At 62.4% G+C, this 13,994-nt stretch overlaps 1 protein-coding gene across 1 annotated transcript in view; it reads left to right on the forward strand.

Moving 5' to 3' along the window:
- The window catches only part of LOC140419728 (uncharacterized), a 132,855-nt gene that overhangs the window by 68,028 nt on the left and 50,833 nt on the right, over positions 1-13,994 (forward strand). The gene's annotated exons all lie outside the window — the stretch shown is intronic.

The following is a 13,994-nucleotide window of genomic DNA, read 5'->3' on the forward strand; positions in this document are numbered from 1 at the left end:
TGGGAGGGAGAGGGACACAGTGTGGGACAGTCTGGAGGGAGAGGGACACAGTGTGGGACAGTCTGGGAGGGAGTGGGACAGTCTGGGAGGTAGCGTGACACAGTGTGGGACAGTCTGGGAGGGAGAGGGACACAGGTGGGACAGTCTGGGAGGGAGAGGGACACAGTGTGGGACAGTCTGGGAGGGGGTGGGACAGTCTGGGAGGTAGCGGGACACAGTGTGGGACAGTCTGGGAGGGAGAGGGACACTGTGTGGGACAGTCTGGGAGGGAGAGGGACACAGTGTGGGACAGTCTGGGAGGGAGTGGGACAGTCTGGGAGGGAGTGGGACACAGTGGGACAGTCTGGGATGGGGAGGGACAGTCTGAGATGGAGAGGGACACAGTGTGGGACAGCCTGGGAGGGAGTGGGACAGTCTGGGAGGGAGAGGGACAGTCTGGGAGGGAGAGGGACACAGTGTGGGACAGCCTGGGAGGGAGTGGGACAGTCTGGGAGGGAGAGGGACAGTCTGGGAGGGAGAGGGACACAGTGTGGGACAGTTTGTGAGGGAGTGAGGGAGTGGGACAGTCTGGGAGGGAGTGGGACAGTCTGGGAGGGAGAGGGACACGGTGTGGGATAGTCTGGGAGGGAGAGGGACACAGTGTGTGACAGTCTGGGATGGAGAGGGACAGTCTAGGAGGGGGAGGGACACATTGTGGCACAGTAGGGGAGGGGGAGGGACACATTGTGGGACAGTCTGGGAGGGGGACTGACACAGACTGGGAGGGAGAGGGACACAGTGTGTGAATGTCTGGGAGGGAGTGGGACAGTCTGGGAGGGAGTGGGACTGTCTGGGAGGGAGTGGGACAGTGTGGGAGGGAGTGGGTCACTGTGGGACAGTCTGAGAGGGAGTGGGACACAGTGTGGGAGAGTCTGGGAGGGAGTGGGACACTCTGGGAGGGAGAGGGACACTGTGTGGGACAGTCTGGGAGGGAGAGGGACAGTCTGGGAGGGAGAGGGACACAATGTGGGACAGTCTGGGAGGGAGTGGGACAGAGTGTGGGACAGTCTGGGAGGGAGAGGGACAGTGGGAGGGAGTGGGACACAGTGGGACAGTCTGGGATCGGGAGGACAGTCTGGGATGGAGAGGGACACAGTGTGGGACAGTCTGGGGGGGAGAGGGACACAGTGTGGGACAGTCTGGGAAGGAGTGGGACAGTCTGGGAGGGAGAGGGACAGTCTGGGAGGGAGAGGGACACAGTGTGGGACAGTCTGGGGGGGAGAGGGACACAGTGTGGGACAGTCTGGGAAGGAGTGGGACAGTCTGGGAGGGAGAGGGACAGTCTGGGAGGGAGAGGGACACAGTGTGGGACAGTCTGGGAGGGAGTGGGGCAGTCTGGGAGGGAGAGGGACAGTCTGGGAGGGAGCAGGACACAGTGTGGGACAGTCTGGGAGGGAGAGGGACACAGTGTGGGACAGTCTGGGAGGGAGTGGGACAGTCTGGGAGGTAGCGGGACACAGTGTGGGACAGTCTGGGAGGGAGAGGGACACAGTGTGGGACAGTCTGGGAGGAGGAGGGACAGTCTGGGAAGGGGAGGGACACAGTGTGGGACAGTCTGGGAGGGGGAGGGACACAGTGTGGGTCAGTCTGGGAGGAGGAGGGACAGTCTGGGAGGGAGAGGGACACAGTATGGGACAGTCTGGGAGGGAGAGGGACACAGTGTGGGACAGTCTGGGAGGAGGAGGGACAGTCTGGAAGGGGGAGGGACACAGTGGGACAGTCTGGGAGTGAGAGGGACACAGTGTGGGACAGTCTGGGAGGGCGAGGGACACAATGTGGGACAGTCTGGGAGGGAGAGGGACACAGTGTGGGACAGTCTGGGAGGGAGTGGGACAGTCTGGGAGGGAGAGGGACAGTCTGGGAGGGAGAGGGACACCGTGTGGGACAGTCTGGGAGGGGGAGGGACAGTCTGGGAGGGAGAGGGACACAGTGTGGGACAGTCTGGGAGGGAGAGGGACACAGTGTGGGACAGTCTGGGAGGGAGAGGGACAGTCTGGGAGGGAGAAGGACAGTCTGGGAGGGAGAGGGACACAGTGTGGGACAGTCTGGGAGGGAGTGGGATACAGTGTAGGAGAGAGTGGGACACAGTGTGGGACAGTCTGGGAGGGGGAGGGACACATTGTGGGACAGTCTGGGAGGGGGAGGGACACAGTGTGGGACTGTCTGGGAGGGGGTGGGACAGTCTGGGAGGGAGTGGGACTGTCTGGGAGGGAGTGGGAAAGGGTGGGACAGTGTAGGAGGGAGTGGATCACTGTGGGACAGTCTGGGAGGGAGTGGGACACAGTGTGGGACAGTCTGGGAGGGAGTGGGACAGTCTGGGAAGGAGAGGGACACTGTGTGGGACAGTCTGGGAGGGAGAGGGACACAGTGTGGGACAGTCTGGGAGGGGGTGGGACAGTCTGGGAGGTAGCGGGACACAGTGTGGGACAGTGGGAGGGAGAGGGACACATTGTGGAACAGTCTGGGAGGAAAGGGGCAGTCTGGGAGGGAGAGGGACACAGTGTGGGTCAGTCTGGGAAGGGGAGGGACACAGTGTGGGACAGTCTGGGAGGGAGGGGAAACTCTGTGGGACAGTCTGGGAGGGAGAGGGACACAGTGTGGGACAGTCTGGGAGGGAGTGGGACAGTCTGGGAGGGAGAGGGACTCAGTGTGGGACAGTCTGGGAGGGAGTGGGACAGTCTGGGAGGGAGAGCGACACAGTGTGGGACAGTCTGGGAGGGAGTGGGACAGTCTGGGAGAGGGTGGGACAGTCTGGGAGTGAGAGGGACACAGTGTGGGACAGGTTGGGAGGGAGTGGGACAGTCTGGGAGGGGGAGGGACAGTCTGGGAGGGAGTGGGACATTCTGGGAGGGAGAGGGACACAGTGTGGGACAATCTGGGAGGGAGTGGGACAGTCTGGGAGGGAGTGGGACAGTCTGGGAGGAGGAGGGACAGTCTGGGAGGGGGAGGGACACAGTGTGGGACAGTCTGGGAGGGAGAGGGACAGTCTGGGAGGGAGAGGGACAGTCTGGGAGGGAGAGGGACACAGTGTGGGACAGTCTGGGAGGAGGAGGGACAGTCTGGGAGGGAGAGGGACACTGGGACAATCTGGGAGGGAGTGGGACAGTCTGGGAGGCAGAGGGACACAGTGTGGGACAGTCTGGGAGGGGGAGGGGCACAGTGTGGGACAGTCTGGGAAGGAGAGGTACAGTCTGGGAGGGAGAGGGACACAGTGTGGGACAGTCTGGGAGGGTAAGGTACACAGTGTGGGACAGTCTGGGAGTGAGTGGGTCACTGTGGGACAGTCTGGGAGGGAGTGGGACACAGTGTGGGACAGTCTGGGAGGGAGTGGGACAGTCTGGGAAGGAGAGGGACACTGTGTGGGACAGTCTGGGAGGGAGAGGGACACAGTGTGGGACAGTCTGGGAGGGGGTGGGACAGTCTGGGAGGTAGCCGGACACAGTGTGGGACAGTCTGGGAGGGAGAAGGACACAGTGTGGGACAGTGGGAGGGAGAGGGACACATTGTGGAACAGTCTGGGAGGAGAGGGGCAGTCTGGGAGGGAGAGGGACACAGTGTGGGACAGTCTGGGAAGGGGAGGGACACAGTGTGGGACAGTCTGGGAGGGAGTGGGACACTGTGTGGGACAGTCTGGGAGGGAGAGGGACACAGTGTGGGACAGTCTGGGAGGGAGTGGGACAGTCTGGGAGGGAGAGGGACTCAGTGTGGGACAGTCTGGGAGGGAGTGGGACAGTCTGGGAGGGAGAGCGACACAGTGTGGGACAGTCTGGGAGGGAGTGGGACAGTCTGGGAGAGGGTGGGACAGTCTGGGAGGGAGAGGGACACAGTGTGGGACAGGTTGGGAGGGAGTGGGACAGTCTGGGAGGGGGAGGGACAGTCTGGGAGGGAGTGGGACAGTCTGGGAGGGAGAGGGACACAGTGTGGGACAGTCTGGGAGGGAGAGGTACACAGTGTGGGACAGTCTGGGAGTGAGTGGGACACAGTGTGGGACAGTCTGGGAGGGAGAGGGACACAGTGTGGGACAGTCTGGGAGGAGGAGGGACAGTCTGGGAAGGGGAGGGACACAGTGTGGGACAGTCTGGGAGGGGGAGGGACACAGTGTGGGTCAGTCTGGGAGGAGGAGGGACAGTCTGGGAGGGAGAGGGACAGTCTGGGAGGGAGAGGGACACTGGGAGCAAGTGGGACAGTCTGAGAGGCAGAGGGACACCGTGTGGGACAGTCTGGGAGGGGGAGGGACTCAGTGTGGGACAGTCTGGGAAGGAGAGGGACAGTCTGGGAGGGAGAGGGACACAGTGTGGGACAGTCTGGGAGGGAGAGGGACACTGTGTGGGACAGTCTGGGAGGGAGAGGGACACAGTGTGGGACAGTCTGGGAGGGGGTGGGACAGTCTGGGAGGTAGCGGGACACAGTGTGGGACAGTCTGGGAGGGAGAGGGACACAGTGTGGGACAGTGGGAGGGAGAGGGACACATTGTGGAACAGTCTGGGAGGAGAGGGGCAGTCTGGGAGGGAGAGGGACACAGTGTGGGACAGTCTGGGAAGGGGAGGGACACAGTGTGGGACAGTCTGGGAGGGAGTGGTACACTGTGTGGGACAGTCTGGGAGGGAGAGGGACACAGTGTGGGACAGTCTGGGAGGGAGTGGGACAGTCTGGGAGGGAGAGGGACTCAGTGTGGGACAGTCTGGGAGGGAGTGGGACAGTCTGGGAGGGAGAGCGACACAGTCTGGGAGGGAGTGGGACAGTCTGGGAGAGGGTGGGACAGTCTGGGAGGGAGAGGGACACAGTGTGGGACAGGTTGGGAGGGAGTGGGACAGTCTGGGAGGGGGAGGGACAGTCTGGGAGGGAGTGGGACAGTCTGGGAGGGAGAGGGACACAGTGTGGGACAATCTGGGAGGGAGAGGTACAGTCTGGGAGGGAGAGGGACACAGTGTGGGACAGTCTGGGAGTGAGTGGGACACAGTGTGGGACAGTCTGGGAGGGAGAGGGACACAGTGTGGGACAGTCTGGGAGGAGGAGGGACAGTCTGGGAAGGGGAGGGACACAGTGTGGGACAGTCTGGGAGGGGGAGGGACACAGTGTGGGTCAGTCTGGGAGGAGGAGGGACAGTCTGGAAGGGGGAGGGACACAGTGGGACAGTCTGGGAGGGAGAGGGACACAGTGTGGGACAGTCTGGGAGGGCGAGGGACACAATGTGGGACAGTCTGGGAGGGAGAGGGAGACAGTGTGGGACAGTCTGGGAGGGAGTGGGACAGTCTGGGAGGGAGAGGGACAGTCTGGGAGGGAGAGGGACACTGGGAGCAAGTGGGACAGTCTGAGAGGCAGAGGGACACCGTGTGGGACAGTCTGGGAGGGGGAGGGACTCAGTGTGGGACAGTCTGGGAAGGAGAGGGACAGTCTGGGAGGGAGAGGGACACAGTGTGGGACAGTCTGGGAGGGAGAGGGACACAGTGTGGGACAGTCTGGGAGGGAGAAGGACAGTCTGGGAGGGAGAGGGACCCAGTGTGGGACAGTCTGGGAGGGAGTGGGATACAGTGTGGGACAGTCTGGGAGAGAGTGGGACACAGTGTGGGACAGTCTGGGAGGGGGAGGGACACATTGTGGGACAGTCTGGGAGGGGGAGGGACACATTGTGGGACTGTCTGGGAGGGGGTGGGACAGTCTGGGAGGGAGTGGGACTGTCTGGGAGGGAGTGGGAAAGGGTGGGACAGTGTAGGAGGGAGTGGGTCACTGTGGGACAGTCTGGGAGGGAGTGGGACACAGTGTGGGACAGTCTGGGAGGGAGTGGGACAGTCTGGGAAGGAGAGGGACACTGTGTGGGACAGTCTGGGAGGGAGAGGGACACAGTGTGGGACAGTCTGGGAGGGGGTGGGACAGTCTGGGAGGTAGCGGGACACAGTGTGGGACAGTGGGAGGGAGAGGGACACATTGTGGAACAGTCTGGGAGGAGAGGGGCAGTCTGGGAGGGAGAGGGACACAGTGTGGGACAGTCTGGGAAGGGGAGGGACACAGTGTGGGACAGTCTGGGAGGGAGTGGGACACTGTGTGGGACAGTCTGGGAGGGAGAGGGACACAGTGTGGGACAGTCTGGGAGGGAGTGGGACAGTCTGGGTGGGAGAGGGACTCAGTGTGGGACAGTCTGGGAGGGAGTGGGACAGTCTGGGAGGGAGAGCGACACAGTGTGGGACAGTCTGGGAGGGAGTGGGACAGTCTGGGAGAGGGTGGGACAGTCTGGGAGGGAGAGGGACACAGTGTGGGACAGGTTGGGAGGGAGTGGGACAGTCTGGGAGGGGGAGGGACAGTCTGGGAGGGAGTGGGACAGTCTGGGAGGGAGAGGGACATAGTGTGGGACAATCTGGGAGGGAGTGGGACAGTCTGGGAGGGAGTGGGACAGTCTGGGAGGGGGAGGGACAGTCTGGGAGGGAGAGGGACACAGTGTGGGACAGTCTGGGAGGGAGTGGGACAGTCTGGGAGGGAGTGGGATACAGTGTGGGACAGTCTGGGAGAGAGTGGGACAGTCTGGGAGGGAGAGGGACACAGTGTGGGACAGTCTGTGAGGGAGTGGGACAGTCTGGGAGGGAGAGGGACAGTCTGGGAGGGAGAGGGACAGTCTGGGAGTGAGTGGGACACAGTGTGGGAGGGGGAGGGACACATTGTGGGACAGTCTGGGAGGGATTGGGACACAGTGTGGGACAGTCTGGGAGGGAGAGGGACACAGTGTGGGACAGTCTGGGAAGGGGTGGGACAGTCTGGGAGGGAGAGGGACACAGTGTGGGACAGTCTGGGATGGAGAGGGACACTGTGGGACAGTCTGGGAGGGGGAGCGACACAGTGTGAGACAGTCTGGGAGGGATTGGGACACAGTGTGGGACAGTCTGGGAGGGAGGGACACAGTGTGGGACAGTCTGGGAGGGAGTGGGACAGTCTGGGAGAGAGTGGGACACAGTGGGACAGTTTGGGAGGGAGTGGGACAGTCTGGGAGGGAGAGGGACAGTCTGGGAGGGGGAGGGAAACATTCTGGGACAGTCTGGGAGGGGGAGGGACACATTGTGGGAAAGTCTGGTAGGGAGAGGGACACAGTGTGAGACTGTCTGGGAGGGAGTGGGACAGTCTGGGAGGGAGTGGGACACAGTGTGGGACTGTCTGGGAGGGAGTGGGACACAGTGTGGGACAGTCTGGGAGGAGGAGGGACAGTCTGGGTGGGAGGGGGACACTGTGGGACAGTCTGGGAGGGGGTGGGACAGTCTGGGAGGGAGAGGGACACAGTGTGGGACAGTCTGGAGGGAGAGGGACACAGTGTGGGACAGTCTGGGAGGGAGTGGGACAGTCTGGGAGGTAGCGTGACACAGTGTGGGACAGTCTGGGAGGGAGAGGGACACAGGTGGGACAGTCTGGGAGGGAGAGGGACACAGTGTGGGACAGTCTGGGAGGGGGTGGGACAGTCTGGGAGGTAGCGGGACACAGTGTGGGACAGTCTGGGAGGGAGAGGGACACTGTGTGGGACAGTCTGGGAGGGAGAGGGACACAGTGTGGGACAGTCTGGGAGGGAGTGGGACAGTCTGGGAGGGAGTGGGACACAGTGGGACAGTCTGGGATGGGGAGGGACAGTCTGAGATGGAGAGGGACACAGTGTGGGACAGCCTGGGAGGGAGTGGGACAGTCTGGGAGGGAGAGGGACAGTCTGGGAGGGAGAGGGACACAGTGTGGGACAGCCTGGGAGGGAGTGGGACAGTCTGGGAGGGAGAGGGACAGTCTGGGAGGGAGAGGGACACAGTGTGGGACAGTTTGTGAGGGAGTGAGGGAGTGGGACAGTCTGGGAGGGAGTGGGACAGTCTGGGAGGGAGAGGGACACGGTGTGGGATAGTCTGGGAGGGAGAGGGACACAGTGTGTGACAGTCTGGGATGGAGAGGGACAGTCTGGGAGGGGGAGGGACACATTGTGGCACAGTAGGGGAGGGGGAGGGACACATTGTGGGACAGTCTGGGAGGGGGACTGACACAGACTGGGAGGGAGAGGGACACAGTGTGTGAATGTCTGGGAGGGAGTGGGACAGTCTGGGAGGGAGTGGGACTGTCTGGGAGGGAGTGGGACAGTGTGGGAGGGAGTGGGTCACTGTGGGACAGTCTGAGAGGGAGTGGGACACAGTGTGGGAGAGTCTGGGAGGGAGTGGGACACTCTGGGAGGGAGAGGGACACTGTGTGGGACAGTCTGGGAGGGAGAGGGACAGTCTGGGAGGGAGAGGGACACAATGTGGGACAGTCTGGGAGGGAGTGGGACAGAGTGTGGGACAGTCTGGGAGGGAGAGGGACAGTGGGAGGGAGTGGGACACAGTGGGACAGTCTGGGATCGGGAGGACAGTCTGGGATGGAGAGGGACACAGTGTGGGACAGTCTGGGGGGGAGAGGGACACAGTGTGGGACAGTCTGGGAAGGAGTGGGACAGTCTGGGAGGGAGAGGGACAGTCTGGGAGGGAGAGGGACACAGTGTGGGACAGTCTGGGAGGGAGTGGGGCAGTCTGGGAGGGAGAGGGACAGTCTGGGAGGGAGAGGGACACAGTGTGGGACAGTCTGGGAGGGAGAGGGACACAGTGTGGGACAGTTTGGGAGGGAGTGAGGGAGTGGGACAGTCTGGGAGGGAGAGGGACACAGTGTGGGACAGTCTGGGAGGGAGTGGGGCAGTCTGGGAGGGAGAGGGACAGTATGGGAGGGGGAGGGACACATTGTGGGACAGTCTGGGAGGGGGAGGGACACATTGTGGGACTGTCTGGCAGGGAGTGGGACAGTCTGGGAGAGGGTGGGACAGTGTGGGAGGGAGTGGGTCACTGTGGGACAGTCTGGGAGGGAGTGGGACACACTGTGGGACAGTCTGGGAGGGAGTGGGACAGTCTGGGAGGGAGCAGGACACAGTGTGGGACAGTCTGGGAGGGAGAGGGACACAGTGTGGGACAGTCTGGGAGGGAGTGGGACAGTCTGGGAGGTAGCGGGACACAGTGTGGGACAGTCTGGGAGGGAGAGGGACACAGTGTGGGACAGTCTGGGAGGGAGAGGGACACAGTGTGGAACGGTCTGGGAGGAGAGGGGCAGTCTGGGAGGGAGAGGGACACAGTGTGGGACAGTCGGGGAGGGGGAGGGACACAGTGTGGGACAGTCTGGGAAGGAGAGGGACAGTCTGGGAGGGAGAGGGACACAGTGTGGGACAGTCTGGGAGGGAGAGGGACACAGTGTGGGACAGTCTGGGAGGAAGTGGGACACAGTGTGGGACAGTCTGAGAGGGACACAGTGTGGGACAGTCTGGGAGGGAGTGGGACACAGTGTGGGACAGTCTGGGAGGGAGTGGGACAGTCTGGGAGGGAGTTGGACACAGTGTGGGACAGTCTGGGAGAGAGTGGGACAGTCTGGGAGGGAGAGGGACACAGTGTGGGACAGTATGGGAGGGAGAGGGACACAGTTTGGGACAGTCTGGGAGGGAGAGGGACACAGTGTGGGACAGTCTGGGAGGGAGTGGGACACAGTGTGGGACAGTCTGGGAGGGAGAGGGACACAATGTGGGACAGTCTGGGAGGGAGAGGGACAGTGGGAGGGGGTGGGACACAGTGGGACAGTCTGGGATGGGGAGGGACAGTCTGGGATGGAGAGGGACACAGTGTGGGACAGTCTGGGAGCGAGTGGGACAGTCTGGGATGGAGAGGGACAGTCTGGGAGGGAGAGGGACACAGTGTGGGACAGTTTGGGAGGGAGTGAGGGAGTGGGACAGTCTGGGAGGGAGTGGGACAGTCTGGGAGGGAGAGGGACACAGTGTGGGACAGTCTGGGAGGGAGTGGGACAGTCTGGGGGGGGAGAGGGACACCGTGTGGGACAGTCTGGGAGGGAGAGGGATACAGTGTGTGACAGTCTGGGAGGAAGTGGGACAGTCTGGGAGGGAGTGGGGCACAGTGTGGGACAGTCTGGGAGGGAGAGGGACACTGTGTGGGACAGTCTGGGAGGGAGAGTGACACAGTGTGGGACAGTCTGGGAGGGAGTGGGACTGTCTGGGAGGGAGTGGGACTGTCTGGGAGGGAGTGGGACTGTCTGGGAGGGAGTGGGACAGTCTGGGAGAGGGTCGGACAGTGTGGGAGGGAGTGGGTCATTGTGGGACAGTCTGGGAGGGAGTGGGACACAGTGTGGGACAGTCTGGGAGGGAGTTGGACAGTCTGGGAGGGAGAGGGACACTGTGTGGGACAGTCTGGGAGGGAGTGGGACAGTCTGGGAGGTAGCGTGACAAAGTGTGGGACAGTCTGGGAGGGAGAGGGACACAGTGTGGGACAGTCTGGGAGGGTGAGGGACACAGTGTGGAACAGTCTGGGAGGAGAGGGGCAGTATGGGAGGGAGAGGGACACAGTGTGGGACAGTCTGGGAGGGGGAGGGACACAATGTGGGACAGTCTGGGAGGGAGTGGGACAGTCTGGGAGAGGGGGGGACAATCTGGGAGGGGGCGGGACAGTCTGGGAGGGAGAGGGAGACTGTGTGGGACAGCCTGGGAGGGAGTGGGACAGTCTGGGAGGGAGTGGGATACAGTGTGGGAGAGAGTGGGACAGTCTGGGAGGGAGAGGGACACAGTGTGGGACAGTCTGTGAGGGAGTGAGACAGTCTGGGAGGGAGAGGGACAGTCTGGGAGGGAGTGGGACACAGTGTGGGAGGGGGAGGGACACATTGTGGGACAGTCTGGGAGGGATTGCGACAGTGTGGGACAGTCTGGGAGGGAGAGGGACACAGTGTGGGACAGTCTGGGAAGGAGTGGGACAGTCTGGGAGGGAGAGGGACACAGTGTGGGACAGTCTGGGATGGAGAGGGACACATTGTGGGACAGTCTGGGAGGGAGAGGGACACAGTGTGGAACAGTCTGGGAGGAGAGGGGCAGTCTGGGAGGGAGAGGGACACAGTGTGGGACAGTCTGGGAGGGTGAGGGAAACAGTGTGGGACAGTCTGTGAGGGAGAGGGACACAGTGTGGGACAGTCTGGGAGGGGGAGGGACACAGTGTGGGACAGTCTGGGAAGGAGAGGGACAGTCTGGGAGGGAGAGGGACACAGTGTGGGACAGTCTGGGAGGGAGTGGGACAGTCTGGGAGGGAGAGGGACACAGTGTGGGACAGTCTGGGTGGGAGTGGGACACAGTGTGGGACAGTCTGAGAGGGACACTGTGTGGGACAGTCTGGGAGGGAGTGGGACACAGTGTGGGACAGTGTGGGACAGTCTGTGAGGGAGAGGGGTAGTCTGGGAGGGAGAGGGACACAGTGTGGGACAGTCTGGGAGGGAGTGGGACAGTCTGGGAGGGAGTTGGACACAGTGTGGGACAGTCTGGGAGAGAGTGGGACAGTCTGGGAGGGCGAGGGACAGTGGGAGGGAGTGGGACACAGTGGAACAGTCTGGGATGGGGAGGGACAGTCTGGGATGGAGAGGGACACAGTGTGGGACAGTCTGGGAGGGAGTGGGACAGTCTGGGAGGGAGAGGGACAGTCTGGGAGGGAGAGGGACACAGTGTGGGACAGTTTGTGAGGGAGTGAGAGAGTGGGACAGTCTGGGAGGGAGTGGGACAGTCTGGGAGGGAGAGGGACACAGTGTGGGACAGTCTGGGAGGGAGAGGGACACAGTGTGTGACAGTCTGGGATGGAGAGGGACAGTATGGGAGGGGGAGGGACACATTGTGGGACAGTAGGGGAGGGGGAGGGACATATTGTGGGACAGTCTGGGAGGGGGACTGACACAGACTGGGAGGGAGAGGGACACAGCGTGGGACTGTCTGGGAGGGAGTGGGACAGTCTGGGAGGGAGTGGGACAGTCTGGGAGGGAGTGGGACAGTCTGGGAGGGAGTGGGACAGTCTGGGAGGGAGTGGGACTGTCTGGGAGGGAGTGGGACAGTCTGGGAGGGAGTGGGACAGTCTGGGAGAGGGTGGGACAGTGTGGGAGGGAGTGGGTCGCTGTGGGACAGTCTGAGAGGGAGTGGGACACAGTGTGGGAGAGTCTGGGAGGGAGTGGGACACTCTGGGAGGGAGAGGGACACTGTGTGGGACAGTCTGGGAGGGAGAGGGACAGTCTGGGAGGGAGAGGGACACAGTGTGGGACAGTCTGGGAGGGAGAGGGACAGTCTGGGAGGGAGTGGGACACAGAGTGGGACAGCCTGGGAGAGAGTGGGACAGTCTGGGAGGGAGAGGGACACAGTGTGGGACAGTCTGGGAGGGAGTGGGACACAGTGTGGGACAGTCTGGGGGGGAGAGGGACACCGTGTGGGACAGTCTGGGAGGGAGAGGGACACAGTGTGTGACAGTCTGGGAGGGAGTGGGACAGTCTGGGAGGGAGTGGGGCACAGTGTGGGACAGTCTGGGAGGGAGAGGGACACTGTGTGGGACAGTCTGGGAGGGAGAGTGACACAGTGTGGGACTGTCTGGGAGGGAGTGGGACAGTCTGGGAAGGAGTGGGACAATCTGGGAGAGGGTGGGACAGTGTGGGAGGGAGTGGGTCACTGTGGGACAGTCTGGGAGGGAGTGGGACACAGTGTGGGACTGTCTAGGAGGGAGTGGGACAGTCTGGGAGAGGGTGGGACAGTGTGGGAGGGAGTGGGTCACTGTGGGACAGTCTGGGAGGGAGTGGGACACACTGTGGGACAGTCTGGGAGGGAGTGAGACAGTCTGGGAGGGAGCAGGACACAGTGTGGGACAGTCTGGGAGGGAGAGGGACAGTGGGAGGGAGTGGGACACAGTGGGACAGTCTGGGATGGGGAGGGACAGTCTGGGATGGAGAGGGACACAGTGTGGGACAGTCTGGGAGGGAGTGGGACAGTCTGGGAGGGAGAGGGACACAGTGTGGGACAGTTTGGGAGGGAGTGAGGGAGTGGGACAGTCTGGGAGGGAGTGGGACAGTCTGGGAGGGAGAGGGACACAGTGTGGGACAGTCTGGGATGGAGAGGGACAGTATGGGAGGGGGAGGGACACATTGTGGGACAGTCTGGGAGGGGAGGGACACATTGTGGGACAGTCTGGGAGGGAGAGGGACACAGTGTGGGACTGTCTGGGAGGGAGTGGGACAGTCTGGGAGGGAGTGGGACAGTCTGGGAGAGGGTGGGACAGTGTAGGAGGGAGTGGGTCACTGTGGGGCAGTCTGGGAGGGAGTGGGACACAGTGTGGGACAGTCTAGGAGGGAGTGGGACAGTCTGGGAGGGAGCGGGACACAGTGTGGGACAGTCTGGGAGGGAGAGGGACACTGTGTGGGACAGTCTGGGAGGGAGAGGGACACAGTGTGGGACAGTCTGGGAGGTTGCGGGACACAGTGTGGTACAGTCTGGGAGGGAGAGGGACACAGTGTGGGACAGTCTGGGAGGGAGAGGGACACTGTGTGGGACAGTCTGGGAGGGAGAGGGACACAGTGTGGGACAGTCTGGGAGGTTGCGGGACACAGTGTGGTACAGTCTGGGAGGGAGAGGGACACAGTATGGGACAGTCTGGGAGGGAGAGGGACACAGTGTGGAACAGTCTGGGAGGAGAGGGGCAGTCTGGGAGGGAGAGGGACACACTGTGGGACAGTCTGGGAGGGGGAGGGACACAGTGTGGGACAGTTTGGGAGGGATTGGGCCACAGTGTGGGACAGTCTGGGAGGGAGGGACACAGTGTGGGACATAAGAACATAAGAACTAGGAGCAGGAGTCGGCCATCTGGCCCCTCGAGCCTGCTCCGCCACTCAATGAGATCATGGCTGATCTTTTGTGGACTCAGCTCCACTTTCCGGCCCGAACACCATGACCCTTAATCCCTTTATTCTTCAAAAAACTATCTATCTTTATCTTAAAAACATTTAATGAAGGAGCCTCTACTGCTTCACTGGGCAAGGAATTCCATAGATCTGGGACAGTCTGGGAGGGAGTGGGACAGTCTGGGAGGGAGTGACCAGGAGATGGGGGCGGGGAATGAGCAGAAACGAAAGTGAAAGTT

This window comes from Scyliorhinus torazame, chromosome 5, assembly GCF_047496885.1.
Source record: "Scyliorhinus torazame isolate Kashiwa2021f chromosome 5, sScyTor2.1, whole genome shotgun sequence".
Lineage (NCBI taxonomy): Eukaryota > Metazoa > Chordata > Chondrichthyes > Carcharhiniformes > Scyliorhinidae > Scyliorhinus > Scyliorhinus torazame.